Below are 26,243 nucleotides of genomic sequence, written 5' to 3'. Positions count from 1 at the left end.
TTAAAGACCAGTTCTACAACCTGCTGAGCACTACCATCACCGAAGTACCACCAAGAGATAAACTCTTACTACTTGGCGATTTCAACGCCAGAGTTGATAAAGATCACCAATTATGGGGCAATGTGATGGGAAACATGGACTTTGCAACTGTAATGCCAATGGTCTGCTGCTCCATGGTTTATGTGCTGAACATGAACTCTTCATTACTAATACTCAGTTCCGCCTGCCTAATCGCTGCAAGACCACTTGGACGCATCCTCGCTCAGAGCACTGGCACAGCCTTGATTATATCATCACTAGGCAATGTGATAAAAAAGAGTCCTTGTTACAAGGACCACTAGAAACGTTGACGACTGCTGGACAGATCATAAGCTCCTTTTTTTGCCACTTGAGAATCTCAATCTGTTGCAAACCAAAAAGATCCATCCACAACCTGCCCAGAAAGAAATTCAGTACTTCTAAACTTCAAATTGAATCCATTGCTACAGATTACATAAATGCAATCTTAAACAAACTGGCTGTCATCTAATCAGCAGTGATAGCACAAATCAGGAATGGGCCATGCTTCAGAAGGTCATCACTGAGTCAGCTGAGGAAACAAATGGTTTTGTGAGGAAACAAAACACAAGACTGGTTTGATGTAGGCTAAATAATGAAAAAATTAAATGTCGGATCAATGCCAAACGGGAAGCCCATCTATCCTATCTTCAAGATCCATCTTCCAATGTGAAGATTCACATTTCTTGGAACTTAAAAGGAAAATGTCAGGCATAAATTAGGGAAATTAAGAATAACTGGTGGCAACAAAAAGCTGAAGAACTGCAAAGACTATCTGATGCCCGTGACCTGCAAAACTTCTATCATCATCATCATCATCATCATCATCATCATCATTTCCCAACTCCAGTTTTCCGGGTGTGGTGTACAAGCGCTCGTCATCTCCTTTTGTCTTCATACATCTTCTGATCCAGAACATCATCCCATTTGTATCCTCTCTCCTCCACATTTGATCTTACAGTCTCTATCCAATGTTTTCTTGGTCTTCCCTATGGTCTTCTTCCTACGAGATTAAGGTCAAAATATTTTCTGGCAGGTCTTTCCCTGTTCATTCTCATTACGTGCCCATACCACTGAAGTCTGTGTTTCTTTATGACACTGATAATAGGAACCTCAGTACCAGCTACTTTCCTATTCACTTCATTTCTGATCTTGTCCTTTCTGGTTGTTTGGTTCATGGTTCTAATGAATCTCATTTCAGTTGCTTGGATTCTACTGAAGTCTTTGTTTAGTAGGGTACATGTCTCTAAACAGTACGTGAAGATTGGTACGAAGTAAGTGTGGTACATGATTGTTTTCACTTTCTGTGGTATTCTGCAGTCCCACAGGAGATTCCTGACTTGACTGTAGAAGTTTGATGCTTTCTGTGTCCTGCTGAGTATTTCCTGCCTAACAGTGTTGTCTTTCGATATTGTGCTTCCAATGTACTTGAAGTGGGAAGCTGATTCGATTTTTGCTCCTTCCAGAAATATATTTGAGCTTATTCCTTCCCTGTTGATGGTCATTTCCACTGTGTTTTGCTCATCTTCAGTTCAAAATTTTTGAATGTGTTGTTCCATTCATTAAGTTTCTTCTGAACTTCAGCTTCTGTCTCTCCCCATAACAGCACATCATCAGCAAATACCAGGGCGTTTGATTCGCTGTCCATTTTCTTGATAGATTTGATGACCTTGTCCATTACTATTGCGAACAGGAGTGATGACAGAGCACTTCCTTGTTGGACACCTCTCTTTGTTTCAAACCATTTTGATCGTCCGTTGCCTATCTGGACACAGCTGTAGCACTTCTGGTATAGCATCTTGACTTTGTCAATTAAGTACTTTGGCACCTTTAGGTCTTCCAGACATTCCCATATCTTGTTTTGAGGAACACTATCATATGCTTTTTCAATGTCCACAAATGCAATGACAAGATTTCTTCCGTATGATGATGATGATGATGATGATGATGATGATGATGATGATGATGATGATGATGATGATGATGATGATGATGATGAAAAAATTAAATGTCGGATCAATACCAAACGGGAAGCCCATCTATCCTATCTTCAAGATCCATCTTCCAATGTGAAGAAATACAACACTGTTAGGCAGGAAATACTCAGCAGGGCACAGAAAGCATCGAACTTCTACAGTCAAGTCAGGAATCTCCTGTGGGACTGCAGAATACCACAGAAAGTGAAAACAATCATGTACCACACTTACTTCGTACCATGTACCCTACTAAACAAAGACTTCAGTAGAATCCAAGCAATTGAAATGAGATTCATTAGAACCATGAACCAAACAACCAGAAAGGACAAGATCAGATCAAACTGGCTAGTCATCTAATCAGCAGTGATAGCACAAATCAGGAATGGGCCATGCTTTTCCTTTTCTTTCTGGAGCAGTCTTTTTACAGCCAGTTTCTTTTTCCGGTATTCCTGTGCTAGATGTTCAATTTTTAATTCATTTTGTGTATCATCTGTTTTCTGTTTTTCGAGGTCTAGTTTTCTTTTCAGTATATTTCTGTCTTTTACTGCTGTCTTCACTCGGTCATTCCACCAAGGTGTTTCCTTCTCTTTTGGTGTGGCACTTGTTTTTCCACAAATTTCCGTGGCATAAAGGAGATATGCGGTCCAATTCGATCTTCATCGGTGTCATTGAGGACTGCTGACAACTCCATCATTTCAACTGATAATGGAGATATTTTAGAGTGTTGAAAGGAACATTTCTCTGCACTTCTAAATTGTGTCTCCAATGTTGACGAGGACTTTCTTCGTAATGTCCCTCAGCAGCCCCAACAACCACGTTGGCAGTTCCACCTACATACAGAGACTTCACCAAAGCACTCAATCAACTAAAACCAAGAAAAGCTCCTGGTCCTGATAACATCCTGCTGGAACTGATACGAAATGGAGGTATACCCTTGAAGACTAAACTTTTCACACTCATTGATTTGGGAAGCTCAAGAAGTACCTGACAACTTGAAGAATGCTACATCATCACTATCTTCAAGAAAGACGATGGTATATCGCTTTGTCACTTGCAGGTAAAATTCTCGCAAGAATTCTATTAAACTGGCTCCGAGCTATCTCAGAGAGGATTTTGCCTGAGACTCAATGTGGTTTCCGAACCTCCAGAGGCACAACAGATATGATCTTTTGTGCTAGACAACTCCAGGAAAAATGCAGAGAACAGCAGCAGCCTCTGTATTTAGTTTTCTATGATCTGGAAAAAGCCTTTGATTTAGTACCAAGATCTGCTATGTGGAAAGTATTGAGATATTTTGGATGTCCTGAACGTTGTGTGGAATTGGTTCAAGCTCTTCATGATGGCATGTCTGGACAGGTTCTTCATGATAAGTTACGAGGGAACACATGCATGTGTTTCACTCAGATTCGGTTGAAATTTGGTAGGAATATTCGTGGGAGGCAGTAGAATAATAAGGTGAAAATTGCATGTCCCCAGCGCAAGTTTAAACGCCAAAATAGAACAAATAAATAGTCGTAAAATTAGAAGTGCCGCGGGAGTATCGGGGTTTGGCGGAGAGGTAGGGAGGAGCGAAGCAGCGGACGTGAGCCAACCGGGCTGTGTGGAGCTGCGCCAGCAGCCAGGCAGCGTATAGTTAGCGCGTTCCCCTTAACTTCCCGATTAGATGTGCAAAACGTAAATATGAAAACAGCACATGAAACAAGTGTACAAAGGACGGTGTTTGAACAACGATGCCAATAAGGTTTGAAGAATTCACGCCCGAGTTTTGTTACTCGTAATTAGTGCAATTGATTGTTTGCAAAAAAGTGTACAAGGCACAGATACTGTGTGTACCATGCACATCTTACAGTGCTGTCGCTTTCACAAGTATTACATTGATTATAGGAAGGCTCTTCTTTGAAACAATAATCGACTGGATTAACAAATTGTGAAGGTTTCTTGTTAACATAGCCACATTTGTACCAACTATACTGCCACATGCTACGAAAACGCGGAGAGGAGAACTGGTTGTGCGTCAATGATTGCACTTTTAAAATGTTGTTCCTTAAATGTACGTTGATGTCTTAACGAGTTTAAAAAAATTAAATCGTACAAAATACGTATAAATTGCTTCCAAATGCGGAAGCCCAAAACATCTACTGGCTGGAAAAGTCCAGTGGCTCCTTTCTGAATTGTTTGAACATTTTCTATATTAGGACCAAATTTGCCATTTTTTTCTTTCAACACCACTAGCAACTTCGGCAGGAGTTGTCCATCTGCTGAAATTATTGGCTGTATTGTGTAGCTATGAGTTAGTGAATTCATAGATTGTGCTTCCGCTAATACGACTTTTTCTCCTCGTTCATTATGGGTCCTGCCAGAATGGAACTCTTCATGAAAACCAGACTGATCAGTATTAAACACGCACTCTGGGCCGTGACTTTTTATTAATTGCGACACTTCTTCAACAAAAAAGTTGCGTTACAATTAGTATCTCCTTGTTCAAATTGGTACTTTTTAGATACGAATTTGCAAATTTTTCTTGATCTAATTTTGAGTTTCTTTTTAAAACTCATTACCCAGGAATGAGACGCTCAAAACGTGTCGTAGTTAACTAGACAAGCGTACTTTAAGGCCCATTTTTTAATATTTATATCGTGAACAATTTTGTTTTGTTGTCTACTTTCTTTGAACTTTTGATAAGTCTTCTTTGTAACAAATTAATTTTTTTCTCCCATTGTGCCACCGTTTTCCAGTTGTTGCTCCCACCTGTAAAGCTCTTGCCGGAACTTTAATTTACAAAACCTGTGTTTCACTGATGCGAAGCTCCTCTGTTTCCCACCTTTGTTTCACCAATATTCGACGACCTTCTCTTATAAGTTATTGGGATTAGGCATCGTTCAGCCATTGTTGTGGATGCAGGGTTAGGAGCAACATTTTTGGAGACGAGGTCAAATAACGGTGTTTCAATATTGTCTTCCTCGAAATCAAAGTCATCATCTGACATATCCAATGTGCCATCCAGTTCCACTGTCATATCGGTATCCAAAACCCTGTCGGCAATTAGACCTGTAAAACGGAGACAAGAACGCAATTCTTGTGAATGCTTGTTTTTCTCATAAAAGTAAATATATATAAATACATTGATCTACTTATGATATAATTCCAATCCCAAATTCCTTTTATCTTCAGAAAATGGGGTGTCTTTTTTGTCACACTCTGCAAAACAATTCTGAAGGCACACTACTACATTCCACGGATTGAATGACTTCTGTAGTGGGTGTTTTCTGTATCTAGGTGTAAAAAATCAATTATTACCATACATGGTTAAAGTAAATATACAGTCACCATTCATAAAAATGACTATAAGAACGTCAGATTTTACCTGTCATTGTAAGAACGTTGTCTCATCGGACGACTAATCAATGTGCACCTCTTGATCTGTTTTGACGTTTCTAATCGGGAAGATACTAGGTAAGTGCGAAGTGCGGTGTAGTAAAGAAGAGTGGCCGGGAGGGTGGGGGTAGGTAGTCATTCATTCGACTCGAGCGAGCAGCCCGACTATACGCTGCTCACGTCTGCTGCTTCGCTCCTCCCTCCCTCTCCGCCACACCCAGATACTCCCGCGGCACTTCTAATTTTACGACTATTTATTTATTCTATTTTGGCATTTAAACTTGCGCTGGGGACATACAGTTTTCACCTTAGCATTCTACTGCCTCCCACAAATATTCCTACCAAATTTCAACTGAATCCGAGTGAAACACATGTATGTGTTCCCTCGTTAGTCATTCCCAGTCACTCATGGATTGAAACAAGGCTGTGTGCTTGCTCCTACTCTCTTTGCACTGTACATGGCTACCATGCTGCATGAACCATCTGCAAACAACTTATGGAGATTAAATTTCATTTTGATGGAGGCCTTTTCAATCTGTCAAGACTTTGCTCACAAAGACGTACTCTGGTTACCCGGGTGACAGAACTGCAGTATGCTGATGACACCGCATCTCCTGCTCAAACACCTGCAGAACTACAACAATCAGTCAACTGCTTTAAAACTGCATGTGATTTCTTTGGTCTTGCCATTAATGCAAAAAAAAAACGAAGGTACTTGCACAACCTGGCCCAGGATTAACTTTTCCTGCGTTCAGTATCTCCATCTTAGACACAACACTGGAACAGGTTGATCACTTTTCATGTCTTGGAAGCATCTTGTCTAAACGGTGTACCTGCGAAAAAGACGTTGATAAAAGAATTGGGGCTGTTCATGCAGCATTCGGATGGTTAATGCACACAGTCTTCATGAATAACGACCTAAAACTGCATACCAAACTCATGGTGTACAAAGCTGTTGTCATTTCCATGCTGCTGTATGGCTGTGAAACTTGGACACTCTATCGCCGTGATATCAAAAAGCTTGAGCGCTTCCACCAACAGAAAATGAGATTCATCTTGAATATTAAGTGGGAGGACTATGTGACCAACACGGCAGTCCTCAATAAAGCACAGCTAAATAGCATTGAGGCAACAATTATCGCTCATCAACCGAGATGGTTAGGACATGTTCACTGCATGGGTGATACCAGGCTTCCCCTCCAAATTCTTTATGGTGAACTTTGCTCCAGCAGTAGACCTCATGGAGCCCCTCTTAAGCATTTTAAGGACCATCTGAAACACATCATGAAGACAACTGCTATAGATATACAGACATGGGAAGAATGTGCTGTGGACCGTTCACTGTGGCGGAACACTACATCGACCGCTGTCAACTTGTTTGATAGAGAACGCCGCAAACATCAAGAGGCCAAGCGACAAGCAAGAAAACTCCGTCGTTTACAACCCCGCCCTCCTCCATCCATGCATTGTGATTTGTGTGGGCGTATGGTATATGCCCTGATTGATCTGTTTAGTCATCGTAAACACATCCATAAACTGAGTTGAACTGGTCAGTGTATTCAGGAAGAAGTTATATGTACTCTGTAGTAAATAAATCACATTGGCTGTTTCTGGTGAACAAAACTCCCTAATCGTACTTATGCAAGCCGGTTCTGGGCTTATCTGAACTGGAAAGCAGTTAAATTAATCTTATGTTATTATGTCAATATTAAATGTCATTATATTCCTATCACAATTATTCTTCTTCTTGTTTTATGACTGCATAGGATCACTTTAGTCAGTCCATTGTTCAGATCTCTTTGAAGGGAATGTTTGGGCTTTCGGTCCTCCCAGTACTTCTTCAGATGCTCCGATCTTCGTGCCCTTTCCTCGGTTAAAAATATGCGTGTTGTTGGTTTGTTTCGTGCAAGGGTAAAGCGGAGGTTTGTATTCTTCAGTTTTGTATTCAATTTTATCTTATTTCTGGTGTCTTCTGTTGTAAGGCCTATTTCCTTCAGATCCTCTCTTACTTCTCTGATCCATATACATCCTGTTGTGGTACTTTTTGAGACAAGATTGTGTTGTACTAATTGTTTCAGAAGTCTTAAATTCTGCATCCTCATGATATGTCCAAAGAATCTCAGTCTCCTCTTACGCATAGTATCTGTAATGGATTCTAGCTCTTTGTACATGACCTTGTAAGGTATTATCTGATACTGTCCATCTTTTTGGTATTTTTTGTTGATGCAGGTTCTTCCAATCCTCCTTTCAATTTTCTGAAGTCTGTCAGTCTTTGATTGTTTATTCAGGTGAAAAAGTGTTCCTGCTGCATATGTAGCTTCTGGTTTTATGACTCTGTTGTAGTGTTTTATTTTTGAATTTATTGATTGATATTTCTTTTTGTAGATGTCTCATGTTAATTTTTGTGGTTTAGCTAATCTATTTGTTCTTGTTTGGATTTAGATTTTTTCATTTAGGTTATGTGTTATTACTTCCCCAAGATTTTAAAATTGAGTTACTATTTTGATTTTATTACCATTTATGGTAACTTCTTTTAGTTGTGTTGGTTTTTGGGGCATAATTTCTGTTTTTTAGATGATTTTTGAGGCCAATTTTATTTGCAATGTTTTGAAGTTCTGATTTCTGAGTTTTTGCTTCTTTTATGTCAACTGCTAATAATGCCAAATCGTTGGCAAAACCCAGGCAATTTGTTTTGATTTTTTGGCCAATCTGTATTTTTGGGGGATATTTCCTAAACCATTCCCTCATTACCATTTCTGGAGCACAATTAAATAATAGTGGTGAGAGCCCATCTCCCTGCCATAGTCCAGTTTTAATTTCAAATAATTCTGATATTTTACCCCTAAACTCCACTTTTGATTTGGTGTTAGTGAGAGTCAATTTTATCATGTTTATTAACCCATTGAGCCCTGCATATTTGTTGGATTGAAACTGCATTGGGGCTGAGGTCCATACTCAGTCCGCGTACTGAGCTGTAACACAGTCTTCTCCTTGCACTTCCTCTTTGATTTCCACGTCTATTTGTTCTTCAGGAGCATTGCTCACACTATTACTACTAATTTCACTGAAAAAATGGCATTCCTAATCATCATTACTTTCTAAAAGAGGTTATATATCGGTAAAGTTCAGTTCTTTACTGGCAGCCATTTTGTTTACAAGCGAATCTCAAAGTCTAGAGATAGCCCACTTCAAACTAATATTATCAAGCACACTGTCAATATATATCAGCAAAGAGCATATAACATTGCAAAGAAAGAGTCCCTACATGAATCACAAATGCAAGTCACTCTGCTATCTCTTGAGGAAAAGTTGAATTATGTAGTAAAGTGAGACAACGGAACAGTTCCGGCATTTGGTCCACCAAGACGAAGCATAGAATGGTTCCGTGGCTCGGGCCCAATGAGTTAATTTGGGGTGTAGTCCAAGGTGTCTCAAAATTTTAAACAGGGATTCTCTATGAATGCAATTGTAAGCTCTCTTGAAATCTACAAATGTTATCACCATATCTCTGTTTCTTCTCCTGTTGTAGTCCATTATCAACTTAAGACTCATGATCTGATCAGGACAGCTCCTCCAGGGTCTGAAACCTTGATATTCTCCTAGTTCTTTCTCAAGTTGTAAACTTATCCTGTTAAGGATGATTATTGAAAAGATTTTGTGTTATGTCTAGGAGCGAGATTCCCCTGTAGTTATTAGGGTCGGTTTTGTCTCCTTTTTAGTGCAGGGGTGAATGAGGGCTGTTGTCCAATGTTCTGGTAGTTCTTCTTTAATCCAGATAGAGACAAGTTGTTGATGGAGGGCAACGTTCTGATCTTCCTGCATATTCCAGATTTCCGCAAAGGTCTGATCTTCTCCTGGCGCTTTGTAGTTTTTTAATTTATTCAGTGCTTGGTAGACTTCCTTTATTGTGGGGGGATTGATGTTCTCTGGTTTTTTATTGGGGTGTTGCTCTCCAAATGAAGGAGTTCCGTAGGTTCCTCACAATTTAGAAGCTTGTTCAAATATTTGGCTAGAATTTCTGCATTGTCTTTATGAGCCAGCTTACCATTTTCATCCTTCATCAGTAGGGTCGGGGGTTCATATTTTCGGAGCTGTTCTCTGAAGGTTTTGTAGTAGTCCCTTGATTGAGTTTTATTGAATTCTTCAATAATTGCAGTGTGTCCATATGATGCTGTCTTTTTATTCTTCTTAAGACTTGGGTAGTTTCTTTTCTCTGTTTTACTAGATTTTGATAGGATATTTCTGATTTTTGGGACTGATGTAATAGCCATGCCTGATGTCTTTTCTTCACTGTTTCATCACATTTGCTGTTCCACCATTGGTGTTTTTTACGTGGTGTAATTGGAGCCAGGTCTTATACAATTTGTTTAAGGTTGTGCACTAAGTCTTCAAGTTCATGGGTGATTTTTATTTTTTCAGTTGCTTTTTGTTAATTTTCATTGTTGATTAGCTGGGTAGGATCTATTTTTCTTTTAGTTTTAGGGGCTTGCTTTTATTGTCTCCTCTGGGGAGTGAGTTTAATTTTAACTACGTAGTGATCTGAACCTGTGCCCATTCCTCGGAGGACTTTGACGTTATAAATCTCTTTATGATGGTATTTGTCCATGCAGATGTGATCCAGTTGCCATTCTCCTTTAGTGTAGTCAGGGTGTTTCCATGTTTTGAGTTTTTGAGGTTTTCTATTAAAACATGTAGATTTTGAGATTAAATTATGGTTTCTACACAGGTCAACTAGTCTATCTCCAGTTTTTTTTTCTTGTGTGCTGGCCATTTTACGCTGATGTCACGGTATTTTCTTTTTCTGCCTAGTTAATCCATTCTCTGCCAAACCTGTATAGGCTATATACGTTATTGAACGCCATGCCATGTCCGTAAAACGCATATATATATGTTTTGGTGCAGTGTACTTTACCAATCTCACAAATAAACGCGATACAGTGTCATGCTTTGAGATTCCGTGGACGTGCTCAAAGAAGTTCTGTACTGCAGATATACCACTCCATTTTGCATGTTCTGAAAGTGATCTGGTGTTATTTCAGCTTCGTTGGAGTGGAGCATCTTTCCCGCTAACATGTAGCCATCATGGCGTCTTGAAGTATACATTCATCTCTTGTTAACGAAGAAATTGAATGTTTCCTCATAAATAGTGATTCTGGAGGGCTATATTTTGATAATGAAGATGGAGAATATCTAAGTGGCAATATTGAACTATAAGAAAGTGGAAGACAAAGTAGTAATGATGAGTCTCATGCGGAATTGTCACCCCTTCCTCAGATAAATTCTTTTTTCCCCAAATGTAAATGATTTTGATATTACCAGTTCTTGGATCAAGAATTTTATATTATATTTCAGTAATAGTATCACCGAATGGAGTAGCCACGTGTTATAACATGCTGTGGCTATGGAGCCAAGCTCTGCACTCGGCAGGCGAGTGGGTTCGAATCTCACCGTCAGCTGTCCTGAGAATTTCTTTTCTTTTCTTTGTGGTTTCCCTTTTGTACTCCCAAGCAAATGCCAGGACAGTTCCTATTCCTAAGCCACAGCCGATTCCTTCCAATTCTGTACCCATTCTCATTTACCATCATTCATTTCATATTCATTATCTTCTCAATTGAGATTTGCATTGGGAAGGGCATCCGGTCGTAAAAATATGGTGTGAAATATAATCTCACTTCATCCCCGACATCGTATTGGGCTGTAGGGCTAAGGGGGCGATATGCATTCCATTAATATTATCAGTAAATATGAATCTGTCAAAGGGCTTCTTCCTTAAAAACAGCCGGCCCACAGGGCTCGGCTGGTCATCAAAACTCGGCAGTGAAAAGGTTAAGTGTTGAAGTCGCCTATTAATAATTTTACATGGTGTTTGGGGACGTCTTCTATTGTCTGGTCCAATAGGTCCCAAATTTCTTCTGATTCTTCACGGACTTTTGAGAAGTTATTTTTATCATGAGTGGGAATTATTGGCAATCACAATATACTGACACATACATTTTTTTCAGGAATTTAATGTTTTAACATAAACTGATTGGAATTTTTTCATACAGTGGAGAAATGGGACTGCTTTTTCTTGAGTTTCATTTCATATTTTCACAGCTGCATTTGTCTTAAGTTTTTTTTTAAAATTTATTATCATCATCCTAGCCGGGCTGAGTGACTCAGACAGTTAAGGCGCTGGCCTTCTGACCCCAACTTGGCAGGTTCGATCCTGGCTCAGTCCGGTGGTATTTGAAGGTGCTCAAATATGTCAGCCTCGTGTCGGTAGATTTACTGGCACATAAAAGAACTCCTGCGGCACTAAATTCTGGCACCTCCGCGTCTCCGAAAACCTTAAAAGAGTAGTTAGTGGTGCGTAAAACAAATAACATTTTTTTATTTATCATTCTATAGCATTTTATGATGCAATTTTATAATTTATAATACAAGCAAAAAGTTAAAACATAAGTGCTTAATAATGTTCTTTGAAAATTTCAGCTCTTATGTTTTTACTTATAAATTGTGTTTGACTGACTAGAAATATTTTTTCACTTTCTCAATTATATAAATAAAAATATAATTTTGTTTGTATTTGTACTGGTACACTTAAAAAGAATTCATTCATACTTAGTATTTACCTCAGATTAGGTATCCAGAAGTCGAAAGTAGGTTCAATTAAGTTTTTGTCTGTCTGTCTGTCTGTCTGTCTGTCTGTCTGTCTGTCTGTCTGTCTGTCTGTGATGACACTACATAAACAGAATTTCTCAATTTTTAAGTTCAGGGATAGCCGGAGTGTGCACTAGGTTATATGTTACAGTATTTGTTTAGGATACACAGTGGTGTAACTATATTAAAAGGAACAAAATAGGAAATTTCAAATTTCTCTGTTATTAGCTGTATTGAAGATATCATCATCACCAGTTTCCATTGATCTATCATCCTCGGCCTTTCTTCCCCCTTCATTTGCCATTCCGGTGTTGATTTTGGCATTCTTTTAACACGACCAAACCAACTAAGCCTGCTTTTCTCTATTTTATCACGTAACTTTCTTCCCATTCACTTTGTCCCAACTTATTTTCTACACTACACTTCCCAAGTATTTAATTTCTACCACACATTTTATATGTTATTTCTTTTGGTTTCATTGGCACTTCTTTATCCCATAATAGCCTTCGTAGCACTGTTATAAAAACACCCTCCAGCTTGAATCCTTTTATTGATCTCTGCATCCAATCTTGCATTCAGCATTAGTTCACTTTCCAATTACTTGAAAATCTCACCAGTTCTAGAGCTTTGCCCCTAAGTTTAAGATGACTTTTCCCTTCTTTCTTTCCTCATGTCATCACTAGTGTCTTGTTCTTTTCCACACTGATCTTCATTCCATATTCCTCAATATTTTAATTCATTGTATCCAGCCATTCTTGAACCTCTTTTTTATATTTTCCCAAAATCATGTCATCAGCAAATAGCATCATGTTCCTTTGTCTTTCTCCATTTACTTCTTTTGCTGGTCTCTTGATGTTGTCCATTACTGTTATCAACAGAAAGGGTGACAGAACATTTCCCTGTTTCAGTGCACTTTTAGTCTTCAATCACCTATTGATAAAATACTCATGATAAAAGTTGCACAAAATATAACTTCTGATCTCTTATGTTTTTTTTTTTTTTAGTATGAGGAATAGTAAGAGATATTCCTGGTTATTACATTTTTCATTAACTTCGAAATATCTCTGGAAACATAACTGAATTTATTTGTGTAGTATGTGCATCCCAATTCTCCCTTTAATTTTTTTTTTTTTTTTTTCGGGGTAGTGAGAGTGGAATTCCCTGATGATGGATGTATTTCATTTTCAGAAAAAATATCTTAGAAATATTTACAATTGGATGCATTGCAGTATGCATCATGCTGACTACAAGATACACTTTCTGTGTAGATTAGCAATTTATTATTTCCATAGCATATGTGTAAAGGGGACAGCTTTGCACAGTATTTTTATTCTGTGTGTTATACATATTTATTGGTGGTGATGAGACTTGAAGCATCGTGTAGTCATGTTCAGATACAAGTTTTTAAAATAACAATATGTGAAAACTCTTAATTGTGGTCTGATTGCAGTATTTTTAGAGTAGTATAATATTTATTGATAACAATGAGGAATGAAGGACAGATTAGTTATATTCAAAATCAAGATTTAAAGAAGCAGTACATGAAAAGGTTAATCGCAACTGAGTTTTTAGTTTGTTAAGAAGGATAGTTTGAATTTATTTCTTGTTTAATAATGTGTTTTTTCCAGGTATGTTTAGTGTGGTATTTAAATTGAAATTGTGTGTTTTGGCAGATTGGAAAGCTTTTAAGTTCACATTGATTTTTAATGCACTGTGTAACCCTACTGACCTGGTGAACACAAAAATGTAAACACAAGGAGGGGTACAATTAAAAACTCAATAAAAATAATAGAGCAAAAGGTGGGAAGCAGGTTGTGAGATTGTAACCTGTTGGTGCAATGAGGCATCAAAACATAGAAGACAAGTATACTTACTAAAATCAATTTATTAATAAAGGGTAAGAAAATGGAGGAAATACTAAATAAAGGAAATATAAATAATATATAAGGATTACCGGTACACTCAACAAGAGTGTGAAAAATGATTTTCAAAGGCAGGTAGCCTCTTAATTTCCCAGCCCTTCCATAAATTTTAGAAAGCAAGTATGACAATCATAAAGGATTACAATAAAAGAAAATTGTAGCAACTGGTAAAACAGAAAATGATAACTTGACAGAAAACATGGACATAAATTTATTGAGCAAAGAATTTAACAGCATAATCTCTTTAAACTAATTTAGGAATTAGTGTTGTGAAGCGACCATGGTAATTACATAACTCTTTACAAAAGGTTCTTTTTTAATTATGTAGGGAAGGACAACCTTACATCTAGATGGAACAGAAGGTTCCTTTTAACAGAGGCTAAGCCCATTCTAATGAAGTGAATGATAAGAAAACAATTAAATATATACACAGGGAAAATAGTTAAAAATACTTTCACTTTTACCAAGTGAAATAAGGTTGTAGCTTCAAAAAGCTATCCTTTGACATGTTACAAAATAAAGGGCACATAGTGTACCTGACATACACATGCAAATCCAAATAATTTTAACCTTGTAACAAACATGATCTAGACATTCCTATGAAAAAACAAAAGACAAAGATTAATTAATTCACTAATGGAATGAACGAAAGAAACCAAACTGAAGAAAACATCCTTGTATATTTCAGCTATTTGCCTTGAGGACTCATGGCCCCCAGGTGTTGCATGTCCAGCATCTGCAATAGACATTCAGGAAAAAGCACCAAGCCAAGCAAGGCAACGCACAATATCTTGGTTGCCCCGAGGTCAACAACTTAAATCTAAACCAATAGGAATTAGAATTCTTCAGATCATAATTGTTAGCCAATAAAAGTTTAATTCCAACAGTGATCCATTAAACACATTGTTCCATTATCCAGTATTCGGGAGATAGTGGGTTCGAATCCCACTGTTGGCAGCCCTGAAGATGGTTTTCTGTGGTTTCCCATTTTTACACCAGACAAATAGGGCTGTATCTTAAGTAAGGCCACGGCCACTTCCTTCCCACTCTTAGCCCTTTCCTGTCCCAACATCGTCATCGTAAGATCCAAACGAGATGACACACGCACACATTAAATGTCATATCAGCATATGTAAAAAAAAAAAACTAGTAACTCAGTATTGTTTAGAATGTATGCAGTAGTCAGGAATGAGTTAACACACAATTAATAGTAGTAGTAAAATGTTAGTAATGCTTTGTTTTACTAATAATAATTACTGCTGTGCTTTATTTCCAAATTTAAGCTATGGCACGCTGTATGCCGTATGTATATATATGTATTTTTTTCAATTTCTATAAAACATTTTTCTGCCTTGTCAGTACTATTATAATTATCTACCGTACATGTTTCTAGAGCTACTGCTCTCTTCTTCAGCGGTGCAAAAACATCAAACAAAATCCTTGGACTGATACATTTCTACAATACAGTCATCAACAAAATAAATTATGCATAAATCTCGAAATCGTTAAAATATATCTTATGTGTCTAAACTGTTCACTTGCACTTACTATGTCATTTAGTAAAAATAAACTTTAAAACTAGAATAATTTTCAAGTCATAAAATGAATAAAACCTATTAAGTTAGTCACTATATACTAAAATTTAAAAGGCTTTCTGCTCTGCTCTTTGAACTTCTCCTGTCCTTAAATACTTATTTACACTTTTCATATATATATATGCTGTCATTGGCAGCAAGCAGAGGATCAAGTACATGTTTGTTTGGTTCAGACAAGTGTTACATTATTTTAATTTTGACAAATTTGGTACCAGCTGAAACTGAAGAACTTGACGGTTAAAAAAATGGCTCATGTGGTCGAATGGGATTAAGAGGAGAAATTCTGATTTATATGAATAGGTTTGAATATGAATGAATATGAATATGAATGAATATGAATATTTAATAGGTTTCATTCGTGTAAGTGAACAGTTTAGACACAAAATAAATATTTTAACGATTTCAAGATTTATGTATAATTTGTTTTGTTGATGACTGTATTGTACAAATGTATCAAGTCCAAGGATTTTGTTCGATGTTTTTGCACTGCTGAAGAAGAGAGCAGTAGCTCTCGAAACATGTCATCATCATCATCGGTTTGCCCTTCCAGCGAGCCGGGTAGGGTGTTTGAAAATGAGCGTCTTCCAAAGTTGCCTATTCAAAAACATTTCGTTGTCCAAGACAGATTCCCAATTCCATCCTCTTCTCTCCACATCTTCCCTCAGTTGGTCCATCCATCTTCTTCTTGGTCTTCCAGCTGGTCTTCTACCTGTTATTCTCTTTTCCAAATAAGCACATGGTAACCTTGTGCTATTCATTCGTTTAACATGCCCAAACCATTTAAGTCTAGATGACCTAAGTCTTTCCTCCATCGATTCATTTAGACCTAGGTTAGATCGGATCTCATCATTTTTCACATGATCAAGTCGGGTCTTTTGGAGGGCAGTTCTAAGAAATTTCATTTCACAGGCTTGAATCCTACTATAATCCTTTGATGTTAGTGTGCAGGTTTCCAGAGAATATGTAAGGATAGGAATGAAATATGACTTGTACAGGGTCATTTTTGTTCTTTGTGGGACTTTCTGATCCCATAGTAGGTGTCTAACGATGCTGTAAAAGTTAGAGCCTTTGGTTACTCTGTTTGTTATTTCTCTCTCAGCTCTGTCCTGTATTTTTATGTTGCATTCTGTATAAGGTCTGCTGATTTTTAATGCTACTGTTTTTGATGGGTTCAATTTCATTCCATAGTCATCAAACTTCTTACACCATGCATTCAGATTATTTTGCACTCCCTCCTCTGTTTCATCCCATATTGCCACATCGTCTGCAAACACCAGAGCCTGAAGATCTTTATTACCTTTTCCTTTTAGTTCCTTTAAAATGGTATCCATAACTGCTATGAATAGAAGTGGTGACAAGGCACTTCCCTGTTGTACTCCTTTGGTTGTATTGAACCATTCAGAGTGACCATCTCCAATTCTGACACAGCTTTTACAATTACTATATAGCATTTGGATCTTCCTAATAAGGTACTCCGGTACACCAAGTTTTCTAAGACTTTTCCAAATAGTTGATCTAGGAACATTATCATACGCCTTTTCAAGGTCCATAAACACAATAATTAGGTCTTTTCCTCTTTCCCAGTGTTTCTCTGCCAACATCCTCAAAGCAAATATCAGATCTGTTGTGCTTCTTCCAGTCCTAAAACCATGTTGTTCTCGAAACATGTACGGTAGATAATTATAATAAAATGTAAAGTATTGACAAGGCAGAAAAGTGTTTCATTGAAATTGAATATAAGTCAATATGGACAAGATTGAACCAACATGGTTAAAATAATCAAGTATGCCGTATGTGTTTCCTAACATAAGTTACACTGCTGATGCTAGTTATCGATCAATTGTCGACTTGTTTGTAGTGAGACCATCAATACACTGCTGTCACTTCTGGTTTGCTATATTGCTATAGATGCTATTGATTATTTGTTTGATAGGGTGCTTGTTTTAATGTCTAATTCTTTTGTAACAAATTCTTCCTCTCCTAAGAGATGCATGCTAGATTTTTGTTATAAAAATTGAAGAAAAAGGGTATGTGTGTCTCTTATGTGAATAAATAAGGTAGTTTCAGTGTAAGCACTGTACATAACAAAAGTTATAGACACTACAGTTTTCAATCGTGTACGTCAAATTTGTACCATACGGCTATGAAACAGAAATATTCATAAATTTACAGTTTTAGTGCTAAATCCATCGATGCTGAATATTGCTGGCATGGAAATATTGTTCACTTGTCATGATAGCGAGTTACCTTGCAAAGATGGTGGTAGAGTTGTGATATTTTTTCTTATGGTGCAAAACTGCATGGTCATTAACCCCTGTCGATCAGGAAGATAATGAAAATAAGAAAAAAGGAAAACAATGTGACCATAAGACCTATCTGTGTCAGTGCAACGTGAAGCCACTAGCAAAAAAAAAAAGGGGGGGGGGGGAATACATGAAGAAGAAGAATTTTTTTTTTTTTACAGGGGAGTGTGGAAATCTTTCACGAGACACTTTTGAAGGGTTTGCACTCCACAAGCATATGGGATTCTTACCCACTAAAAATCACGCAACCTTTTCCCACATTGTGCATCTCTGCCCCAGCTCTCGCATTACTTCAGGGTAGCATCATGCTTTCGCCCTATCAGGCTTCTTCTTTCTTCGATTCTCCTTTACTGACAATCGTGAGCATCCAAATCACTCTTTATTTTTTTTCTGTTTATTGTCAGCATCATTACAATAAATGCAAAATGGATTGCTCGCTCTGCCAATTCTATGTAGGAATTTTCTAAAGTATCCATGGCCTGTCAAGAGCTGTGTAAGGTAATTGATACAGAAATATCATGGAACAGAGAAGTGTAACAAGGTGCCTGGGTGAATGGGCAGACAGGGAAATGACCAGAGCATAAGTTGAAGCACTAAATTTTAAAATTTTATTTCATTCCTTCCTTTTTTTTAAAAAAAAATTTTAAAATTTGAGAGATAGATAATCTGAATGAAAAACAACAATATAATGATGAGCTCGTCAGCTCACACAGCAACAATAACTTAAAGTCAAAAATCAGGTACAAAATTAGAGAGAGTTATCAACGTGATAATTTACAAGGGATGAACGTTATAGCTCTAAACAGGTACATTTTTACAAGAGCATGTTTGCTCTACTCATTTACATTCTAAGAGACTGAACTCCAAAAAGTTACTACAGTCCAGCCTCTCAGAGGCACAAGCTTCTTACAGAATTATGCCTGATAAACTTCAAATATTGAGTTTACAGTAACTTCTGCTCAACAGTCTTTTTAACATCTGTCTGTCAATAACTACAATTTAAACGGGGCAATGAGTGCCCATACTAAATGGCCTTTATGTAAAAATAAAGGGTTTAACACGATCGGCCATGAACAAAGGCTAGGAGGCAAAGTACTTGCTCTCCTTTTAGAAAAAGAACTTATTACCCTAAATGGGCTTATGGCCCGAAGTTGCAGAGGCTAAGCCTATACTACAGAGGGGTGACTAAACAAAAATATTAAATGCCAAAGGAGTGTGAAGAATTTAGAGGTTTAGAAAATTTTAGTCATCTCATACCAGGTTGAATGAGAATCAACAGAGGGTGAACACTTTTTATTACCTTAATTTACATGTTCCCCAGCAGGGATTTGAACAGAGTCCTCAGACTTGCCTAAAATATACATTTAAAACCTAAGATTAGGACTTTACATAAAATTAAAGAAGTTTGAAACCTTCCCCTCAAGCTATTTGCCTGGAGCTATCACATGTTAATAAATTTCTGCCATTACCTTGAGTAGTTAGGCCTTCAAAACGTTGCTCTGCAGCCCCCGCCTCTTAATCATGTCGCATTTAATAGATCAGAGCGATGAAGATGACAATGGGGCCCTAAAGCGCCCAGCTTTTATAGCATTTCCAAGGGGAAGTTTCCAGAACTATTTTCAGAAATGCTGGATGCCTGAACACACCCCCAATTTTAATTGGCTAGAGAAAATATACACAAAATTCCTGATTGGTTAATAACTAAGGAAGAAGGAAGCCGTAGGAGTGTTGACAACTTTGACACATGGACAGAACAATCTTCACAAACTTAGGGTTTGCCATCTTCAAAAAATTGACACTCTTCAGAATTAATTGTCCTTAATCCTGCCAAAGGGGGCACATAGGCCGATGGTAGATACATCTAATGGTTGAAGGTCCAAATATTTTGTGTTACATTAGTTCAAGATTCATAGCACAGATGGCCTTCTAGAAGGTGTGCAGTTCAACGGGACGGAGAAGGTGTACCACTGGTACAGTAAAAATTAACTTCACCATATGTCCGTGCTACCCAGTTCGCTAAACATGGTATCAGCTGCTTTCTCCATTTCCCTCGTGGATCTTCCTCCTATCTTTCCTGTCATCATTGCATTCGTTTGCTGTAAGCCAGCTTCTTGGTGCATTTTTTATACTCTTCGATTGCTGCCTTTAATAAGAAATATAACAATGTGGTTGCATTGTTTCAGAATATTACAATCCTTCGTCTCCATCAGGAGCAGAAAAAATTCTTGACCTGTTGGAAAATGGTAACTTACCAGATTTGGATGTATTAGAAAGTGATCAGAGTTAGTGATGGGACATTCGATTCATTTTACTGAATCGATTCATTTGATTCCGTTCGCGTTACAGAATCGATACAGTAATCCGATTCACGGCTCATTGGTCACCGCTCCTACTGCATATGTGTAGTATGTGCTGGTAAGACAGCAGCAACAGCATTCAGTGCTCGCAGCTGCCATCTGCTCTTCATACTATGAACTCCTTTCTTAGAAAAAATGCTAGTTACTCTACTACATCGAAGGTTTCCGGCGACGCAGGGTGGGAAAGGTTAGGATTAGGAAGGTAGCAGCCATGGCCTGAATTAAGGTACAGTCCCAGCATTTCCTGGTGTGAAAATGGGGAAACTACGGAAAACCATCTTAACGGCTGCCGACGGTGGGATTCGAACCCACCATCCCCCGAAGGCAAGCGCATAGCCACGCGATATTAACCGCACGACAACTTGCTCAGTCATTTTTGAAAATATGTGTTTTTCTATCAGCTGAGGATTTTTTAAATCATCATATTTTGTATAGGCTACCCGAGATGTACAGTAGCCCGCTGGTTTTCTGATTCAACATACTGTTATTGCGTCTGTCCACATATGATTGAAGTCTTGTGCGTCGATGTGACATATGAACTGAGAAAATACTGAGCCGTTCTTCCCAATATAAAACAGGTACTTTCGAGTGGTCATGAGCATGACTCATTGTCATAGGGGAGGCTAGAGTCGAGTTTAATTGTCAAATGTCAACTAAGTTATAATACTAAGATTCATTAAACTAATAAATAGTATAACCTAATAGCCTACCTACTTACTAGCTACTTCAGAATTATGTTGTGACTGCCTTTTTAACACTGCAAATAAATCCATCTATTATTTAAACCTCCCTGTAAGAAGAGGACCATGAATGCAAATGGGTATTATTTTCAAATGAACTGAGCTTGAGAGTCCATTATAGCATTCGATTCTTTCAGTGTAGCATGGCTCACCGTATGTCTCGCTGCAGTGAGCCGATAAGGAGCCATGCGTATATTGTGTCTCACTGAGCTGGTTCGTTCACGATTCTTTCCGTGTGCCATGGCTCACTGTATGTCTCGCTGCAGCGGAAGCTCAGCTCCCTGCGTGTCCAGTGAGCCGATAAGGAGCCATGTGTATCATGTGTCTCACTGAGCCGCGCTCGTTCACGATTCTTTCGATGTGCCATGATTCACTGTCTCGCTGCAGCGGAAGCTCGGCTCTCCGCGTGTCCATTGAGCCGATAAGGAGCCGTGTGTATCATGTGTCTCACTGAGCCGCGCTCGTTCACGATTCTTTCGATGTGCCATGATTCACTGTCTCGCTGCAGCGGAAGCTCGGCTCCCCGTCAACGTCCAGTGAGTGCGCCACTCAGCACTGTCCGCTGGGAGTAAGCTGAATCATGTGCCATGAGCTCGCCGTTCCTGTGAATCGATTCACTCGGACACTTGAATGAATCGATACACTGCTTCGAATACCAATATAAATGGTCCGTCTATATCAACACTGCTTCGAATCATGCATTCAGTAGCCAACACTAATCAGAGTGACATTGAACAACCAATTCCAACTCGGCGCTATACAAGAATTGGTAAGCAAATAAATTTGTTTCCAAACAATATCCTGAATTTTATTTGTTGGCATGGAGCTGTTAGTACATCTTTTTAGTTTTTGTGTATGATTTAGATCATTCCTCTGTTTAGGTGCTGATGTACTGCGAAGGGGAGAATTAGAAGAGGAATTCAAAGAGCCTGATAATGAGGATGAAGAGGCGACCCCTGCGGATGATGAAGACTATGGTCTAGGATTACCAGCTGAGTGGTCATACACACAGAAGAGTGAAATAAGTTGGAAACGAAGACTATTCGTGCCTTTAGATATACACTGGGAACCTCCTGAGGACTTGTTCGACACTGATGTATTGACTCCTATTACATACATCAGTAAGTATGTATCTGAAAAGGACTTCGAATTTATGCAAAAACCATATGTGCACTGCAAAAGAATATTCCTTTCAAGATGACAAGTGCTGACAAAATGCAATCTCTAATTGGACTGCACATTGTAATGGGGTGTTTAAAATTTCCGAGAGCTCATTTATATTGGGATAATGCACTTCATATAGACTTATTTTTGGATACAATGTCAAGGTATCGATTCTTCACGTTGAGGTCCAATCTGCATATGGTAAATAACCTAGATATTCCAGAGAACTGCAGTGATAGACTATTCAAAGTGAGACCTATTTATGACAGCCTAAGGAAACACTGCCTTGAACTACAAATGGAACAAGAGCTATGTATAGATGAATAGATAGTTCCATTCAGAGGACAGCCATCTATCAAGCAATATGTTAAGAGCAAACCATCTGCTTGCGGTGTAAAGATTTTTGTATTATATGGTAGGAGTGGACTAGCTTATGACTTTTTAATATACCAAGGAAACACATCTGAACTGGACCAGACTATTGTGGAAAAAGTTTGGCCTTGGTGCTGTAGTAGTACTCCATCTGTCAAACAGGATTCATGAAAATCACCATAAGCTACTGTTTGACAACAATTTTACTACCTGCAACTTGTTGGAGATACTAAAATGTAAGAACATCCATGCTGTTGGTACTGTTAGGGTCAACTGATTTGCCAGTCCTCCTTTAGTGACAAAGAAGCAAGCAAGAAAGAGAGAGGTGACAAGCCGGGATGGGAACATTGTGCTGTGCAAATGAGTTGATAATAGATCTATAGTATTATCCTCAAACTTTGTTGGAACTGGTGAAGAAGATGACGTACAGAGATGGGACAAGAAAACTAGGAAATACATTATGGTGAGGAGACCAGAAATTATAAAGTTGTATAACCATAGCGTCGTTGGTGTCGACAAGATGATCATCTTCTTGAACTTTACAGAATTTTTATAAAATCAAGGAATTGGACATTGCGCATGTTCTTTCATGCAATTGATATGGCTTGTGTCTGGCTTGAATACAAACGTGATTGTGAAAATTATGAGATCTAATCCAAGAAGATCCTGGACCTGCTGCATTTTAGAATGAGGATTGGAGAAGCCCTAGTCAAAATGAATAAACGAGCAAATCTCCAAAGATGAGATCATCCCAGCTCCAGTGACATCAAAACTCCACCATCTGTGAAAAAGCAGAAGGTTGAAATTTGACTAACTGTTGAGATCCAGAGAGATTTGACAGATCATATGCCCAATTATGATGAGAAAGACGAAGCAGCGCGATGTAAGAACACCGGGTGCACAGGGAAACTCCATGTGTATTGTGACAAATGTAATATCCATCTTTGCTTCGTAATAATAATAATAATAATAATAATAATCGTATGGCCTCAGCTACCGTTTGCAGACATTTCGATTTGACGCCATCTGGCTGTCTGCTCGTCAATTTCGACGTTCCGGTTTACTCTGTCTGCCATCTAGCGGACCTAGAGTAAACCGGATCTCTCCTGGGCGTCTATGGCTGAGATTTAATTAATTTTGTCGGGTAAATACCAAATGTATCACCAGAGATCTTTTACATGCCGACATCGTACGACATGGAGTGTCGAATGGACTTTTTTCCGCCCTTCAAAAATCCGACTACCTCTGCCGGGTTTGAACCCGCTATCTTGGGATCCGGAGGCCGACACTCTACCACGGATCCACAGAGGCACAACTGCTTCCTGTCTTTCCACAGGAAAAGTCCTTAGCTTCACGAATCATGAGAAAAAAAGACATCTAATACACAAGAAACCTATGAAATGTATTTAACCTGGGTCAGGTAACTTGAAATAAATGAACTTATAATGTAAATCTACTTGTACAGTTATAACAGTTCAGTTGTGACTGTTGAGACCATGTGTCCACTATAATGGACATGCCATATTTCTGAATAAAATTTTAAAATATTCAAAGAAACATAATTTTTCATTTGTTTGGACTATTTTAAGGTGGAAATTACAACCGAATAATTTTTAGTGCCTGTAAAAATAATTCAGGTCTGAAGGGGTTAATGTATCCTAATGCATTCGCTAAGCTTTTCAGTTTTTGCAGAGCACTTTCTACATGTTCAACTAGTATGTCCACCTTGTATTATTATTATGATGTACACTCATGTTCATAAAAACCAGAACACCTTAAAAGACTAGAAATAGGAAGTTCATATTCACAGGACATGTGCATTAGTATGCTCTGAAGAAATGATTAGCATTTGAACAATGTCGGCCCTCAGGTTGAAGGTCCACATCGATATCTCGGCGCACCACCACCAACTGGTAAAATGTGCCTGTGGCTCTCGTTGTTGCTATAAACTGAAGGTAATGGATCAGTGTGACTTAAGCAGGTGTGCAGGATGCCTCGCAGATTTTATGCGAGAACCGTACCGTCATATAAGTGAGTTTGAAAGAGGGCACATTATTGGCATGAGAGAACGTGATGCATCCATCCGGGAAATTGCTGCTCGTGTGGGATGAAGTGTGTCGGCAGTGTAATGGGTGTGTACAGAATGGTTCACAGAAGGCCGTATAAAAAGATGAGATGGATCTGGTCGCAGCACCCAGAACCCCCCCCCCGCCAAGAAGATCGACATCTCATCCAAATGGCATTGCAAGACAGATCTGCGTCCTCCTCGGCTCTGGCGCAACAGTGGAACAGTGTAGCACATCGTACACTATCAGGAATGACCGTCTGTCCCCGTTTATTACAGTCTGGGTTACCGGTGCATCATCTACTTCTCCGCCGTCCTTTGACTAATGTGCATAAACGTGCTAGACTGCAATGGTGTATGGAACTACGTCACTGGGGACAGGAATGGCAGCAGGTAGTGTTTTCGCATGAATCCAGGTTCTGTTTGTTTGAAAATGATGCCCATACTTTGGTTTGCCGCAGACAAGGGGAGAGGCACACATTGACTGTATTCGCACAAGACATACAGTACCAACTCAAGGCCTTATGGTGTGGGATGCTACTGGGTACAACCACAAATCACAGTTGGTGCACGTCCAGGGCACTGTGGCAAGTTGGACCTACATGAATGACGTCCTGCGACCCATAGCATACCCTTCCTGCATAACGCCATATTTCAGCAGGACAATGCGCAACCACATGTTGCTGCACAAACACATGCCTTCTTGTTGTCACAGGATGTCAGACTGTTGCCCTGGCCCACCCAATTACCGGACTTGTCGCCAATCAAAAATGCGTGGGATATGGTGAAACGATGGGTGCTGTGGCCCATTGCCAACCACCAAAGATGGCTGTGGAACCAGGTGAATGCAGCATGGATGGCTATACCCCAGGACATCATTTGCGCCTTATACGCGTCAATGCCATCAGCCCATGGAGGACTCGGTGCCTACTAGGCAACAGGACACATGCTGAACCTAGGTGACTGAAATGCTAATCGTTTCTGCTTTACATACTAATGAACATGTCCTGTGAATGTGAACTTCCTATCTCTAGTCTTTCAGGGTGTTCTGTTTTTAATGAACATGAGTGTGATATATATATTAATAAAAAATAATCATTTAGATCTTTTCATTAGTTAAGGTGTGTTCTGTCTTTTCTGCTGCCATTCATCTCCACTACATGGCATTACTATTGCAATGACGCCAACAACAATTACACAACACCTAGTAATGAGCAAGTTGGTCATGCGGTTAGGGTCGGGTAGCTGTGGGCTTGATTTCGGGAGTTGGTGGGTTTGAATCCCACCAACTGTAGTCCTGAGGTTGTTTTCCATGGTTTCCTGTTTTCATGGAAGGCAAAATGATGGGGCTGTACCTTAATTAATTCCACAGCTGCTACCTTCTCAATCCTAACCCGTCATCCTTGCAACACTGAAAAACTTTGGTGTGTTAGTGCGATGTTAAACCACTAGCAAAAAAAAAAATTCCAGCTAGAATGTTCATTATTTCCTGTTTCTTTATGATTTCTTTGAGTGTCATTAATTAAAAATATATTTAATGCTTTTGGAATTTTGATATGAGCCTCCAGTATGACATTTTTCAGTGTAGTACTGCATTTGAATCCACAGTAGCAGCAATCATAAAAAATTTCAACATAACTTAACCTTGAATACTGCCTTACACTGCATACAGTAA

The 26,243-nt window shown here is 38.7% G+C and overlaps 1 protein-coding gene across 4 annotated transcripts in view; it reads left to right on the top strand.

The window, feature by feature from the left end:
• Hmgs (hydroxymethylglutaryl-CoA synthase) overlaps window positions 1–26,243 on the top strand; it is a 245,140-nt gene that overhangs the window by 198,403 nt on the left and 20,494 nt on the right. The window lies entirely within an intron of this gene.

This window comes from Anabrus simplex, chromosome 1 (genome assembly GCF_040414725.1).
Source record: "Anabrus simplex isolate iqAnaSimp1 chromosome 1, ASM4041472v1, whole genome shotgun sequence".
In the NCBI taxonomy this organism is placed as follows: Eukaryota; Metazoa; Arthropoda; class Insecta; order Orthoptera; family Tettigoniidae; genus Anabrus; species Anabrus simplex.
Note: the sequence above shows the minus strand (reverse complement) of the source record. Positions and strands in the feature narration are given on the sequence as shown.